Source organism: Triticum dicoccoides, chromosome 6A (genome assembly GCF_002162155.2).
Source record: "Triticum dicoccoides isolate Atlit2015 ecotype Zavitan chromosome 6A, WEW_v2.0, whole genome shotgun sequence".
Lineage (NCBI taxonomy): Eukaryota > Viridiplantae > Streptophyta > Magnoliopsida > Poales > Poaceae > Triticum > Triticum dicoccoides.
The window spans coordinates 332,351,821-332,356,256 of record NC_041390.1 but is presented as its reverse complement, the minus strand read 5'-3'; positions in this window follow the sequence as shown (position 1 = coordinate 332,356,256).

Here is a 4,436-nt window from a genome sequence, read left to right as displayed (position 1 = left end):
TAAACCATAGAGAAGTTTTAATACATTAGGTATAACACCAATATAAATAAATAATGAGTTCATTACAGTACCTTGAAGTGGTCTTTTGATTTCTTTCCCTAACGGAGCTCACGAGATTTTCTACTTTAAGTTTTGTGTTGTGAAGTTTTCAAGTTTTGGGTAAAGATTTGATGGATTATGCAACAAGGAGTGGAAGGAGCCTAAGCTTGGGGATTCCCATGGCACCCCCAAGATAATCTATGGACACCTAAAAGCCAATGCTTGGGGATGCCCCGGAAGGCATCCCCTCTTTCGTCTACTTCTATCAGTAACTTTACTTGGAGCTATATTTTTATTCGCCACATGATATGTGTTTTGTTTGGAGCGTCTTGTATGATTTGAGTCTTTGCTTGTTAGTGTACCACAATCATCCTTGCTGTACACAACTTTTGAGAGATCCATACATGATTTGGAATTTGTTAGAATACTCTATGTGCTTCGCTTATATCTTTTGAGTTATATAATTTTGCTCTAGTACTTCACTTATATCTTTTAGAGCACGGTGGTGGATTTGTTTTATAGAAACTATTGATCTCTCATGCTTCACTTGGATTATTTTGAGAGTTTTAAATAGCATGGTAATTTGCTTAAAATCCTAATATGCTTGGTACACAAGATTAACAACAAAACTTTCTTATGAGTGTGTTGAATACTATGAGAAGTTCAATGCTTGATAATTGTTTTGAGATATGAAGATGGTGATATTAAAGTTGTGCTAGTTGAGTAGTTCTGAATTTGAGAAATACTTGTGTTGAAGCTTGTGATTCCCGTAGCATGCACGTATGGTGAACCGTTATGTGATGAAGTCGGATCATGATTTATTTATTGATTGTCTTCCTTATGAGTGGCGGTCGGGGACGAGCGATTGTCTTTTCCTACCAATCTATCCCCCTAGGAGCATGCGCATAATACTTTGCTTTGATAACTTGTAGATTTTTGCAATAAGTATATGAGTTCTTTATGACTAATGTTGAGTCCATGGATTATACACACTCTCACCCTTCCACCATTGCTAGCCTCTCTAATACCGCGCACCTTTTCGCCGGTATCATACACCCACCATATACCTTCCTCAAAACAGCCACCATACCCACCTATTATGGCATTTCCATAGCCATTCCGAGATATATTGCCATGCAACTTTCCACCGTTCCGTTTATTATGACACACTCCATCATTGTCATATTGTTTAGCATGATCATGTAGTCGACATCGTATTTGTGGCAAAGCCACCGTTCATAATTCTTTCATACATGTCACTCATGAGTCATTGCATATCCCGGTACACCACCGGAGGCATTCATATAGAGTCATACTTTGTTCTAAGTATCGAGTTGTAATTATTGAGTTGTAAGAAAAATAAAAGTGTGATGATCATCATTATTAGAGCATTGTCCCAGTGAGGAAAGGTTAATGGAGACTATGATTCCCCCACAAGTCGGGATGAGACTCCAGACGAAAAATAAAAAAAGAAGGAAAAGAGGCCATAAAAAATAGAAAAGGCCCCAAAAAATGAGAGAAAAAGAGAGAAGGGACAATGCTACTATCCTTTTACCACACTTGTGCTTCAAAGTAGCACCATGATCTTCATAGTAGGGAGTCTCTCATGTTATCACTTTCATATACTAGTGGGAATTTTTCATTATAGAACTTGGCTTGTATATTCCAATGATGGGCCTCCTCAAATTGCCCTAGGTATTCATGAGCAAGCAAGTTGGATGCACACCCACTTAGTTTCTTTTTGAGCTTTCATATACTTATAGCTCTAGTGCATCCGTTGCATGGCAATCCCTACTCACTCACATTGATATCTATTGATGGGCATCTCCATAGCCCGTTGATACGCCTAGTTGATGTGAGACTATCTTCTCCCTTTTTGTCTTCTCCACAACCACCATTCTATTCCACCTATAGTGCTATATCCATGGCTCACGCTCATGTATTGCGCGAAAATTGAAAAAGTTTTGAGAATGCCAATAGTATGAAACAATTGCTTGGCTTGTCATCGGGGTTGTGCATGATTTAAATTTTGTGTATGGTGAAGATAGAGCATAGCCAGACTATATGATTTTGTAGGGATAACTTTCTTTAGCCATGTTATTTTGAGAAGACATCATTGCTTTGTTAGTAAGCTTGAAGTATTATTATTTTTATGTCAATACGAACTTTTGTCTTGAATCTTTCGGATATGAATATTCATACCACAATTAAGAAGAATTACATTAAAATTATGCCAAGTAGCACTCCGCATCAAAACTTCTGTTTTTATCATTTACCTACTCGAGGACGAGCATGAATTAAGCTTGGGGATGCTTGATACGTCTCCAACGTATCTATAATTTTTGATTTCTCCATGCTATATTATCTACTGTTTTGGACATTATTGGGCTTTATTATCCACTTTTATATCAATTTTGGGACTAACCTATTAACCAGAGGCCCAACCCAGAATTGTTGTTTTTTGCTTGTTTTAGGGTTTCGAAGAAAAGGAATGTCAAACGGAGTCCGAACGGAATGAAACCTTCGGGAATGTGATTTTCTCAATGAATAAGACCCAGGAGACTTGGACCCTATGTCAAGGCACAAGATAGGAGGCCACGAGGTAGGGGGGCGCGCCTGCCTACCCTAGGCGCGCCCTCCACCCTCGTGGGCCCCCTGTAGCTCCACCGACGTACTCCTTCCTCCTATATATATCCACGTACCCCCAAACGATCAGATACGGAGCAAAAACCCTAATTCCACCGCCGTAACTTTCTGTATCCACGAGATCCCATGTCAGGGCCTGTTTCGGAGCTCCACACGAGGGGGCATCGATCACGGAGGCTTTCTACATCAACACCATAGCCCCTCCGATGAAGTGTGAGTAGTTTACCTCAGACCCACGGGTCCATTGTTATTAGCTAGATGGCTTCTTCTCTCTTTTTGGATCTCAATACAATGTTCTCCCCCTCTCTTGTGGAGATCTATTGGATGTAATCTTCTTTTTGCGGTGTGTTTGTTGAGACCGATGAATTGTGGGTTTATGATCAATCCATCTATGAATAATATTTGAATCTTCTCTGAATTCTTTTGAGTGGGCCTTAACCCACAAGTCTTTTCCCAGGATCTTACCAGGCTCTTGTAATTTTATCGGAGCTATTCTCAAATCTTTTAAAGTTGACGTATGAATTAATTATCATCAGTTAAATGCCTTTCTCCAAGATCAGTTAAATTCTTTTCATCGTTGGATCAACCTTTCTATTCTTCATTTCGGAGTGCCTCTACAATTTTTGTTTGTTTCTCGTCGTCATTCTCAGGTTTTGAAGACCGAAGAAGACTTTTCCTCCATATCTATTTGTTCTCTCAAAGATTCGTGATTCTAGTTCGAGCCTATCCTCTCAAAATTGTTTTCAATTGTGACAAATCTTTTCATCCTTCCGGAGCAATTCAAGAGTGTTCTCAGTTTGTTATCCGGAGTCAATTAGTTCATGTTTATTCATTCTCAGCTTTCAGTTATCATTCTACAATCTTACCGGTGCTTCGTTCAAGTGATCTCTAATCAGTACATGATTCCTTCGTTCTCATGTATCTAGATTGTCTCAAGTAACTTCGTTCATTTCACAATTCTTACCCAGGGATAAATTCCTTTACTTTGTGCATTTTAAATTCTACCGGTGGCTCTTCCAAGATTCTTCTTCCTTCGTTATAATCTCAATTGACTCTTTCTTTTCAATTCTACCGGTGGTTCGTTCAAGAGTTCCCCTTCCTTCGTTTATCATATCAATTCATTCGTTCTTTTCAATCCCGACCGGTGGATCATTCAAGACATTCTCAAGTTTATGTTATATCTCTCTTATCTTTTCTACGAGAATAAGTAATATACCAAATCCATTGATTGTCATCAATTTAAATTGGTGATGGATACGCACAATGTAATTCTTATTCTTGCTTCATCGAGTGATTAATTCCTTATTCCGGAGGCTCATCAAATTCCTGATTTCAATTGTTTCATCTCCTCTTTTCCCGGAGTTCCAACATTTTTCAATTATTTCACCACGGAGATTCATCTAAATCGGTACAAGGATTCAACTTGTGTTTTCAACTTCTCTTCCTTTCCGTTTGATCATTCTTTTGTTACCGGAGTTCTTCATGAAGGTTCTACATGATGTTGCATCAAGGATTTATTTCCTTCTCGAAGTTGTCATCGAGATTCTTTTCTAAGGAGCTCAAGTATTCTTCATCTTGCAATCCGGAGTGCAATTCTTCCTTCCGTATCAATAGAGGTGGTATTATATCATTCTTGATAATTTGAGTTCATGTTTCATGATTCACATGTTGTCAAGAATGAGGTATTTAAACCCATCACTTTCTTCATTGGAATCATCTTGGGTTATATTTCACCTAAAGTTTTCCTTTAA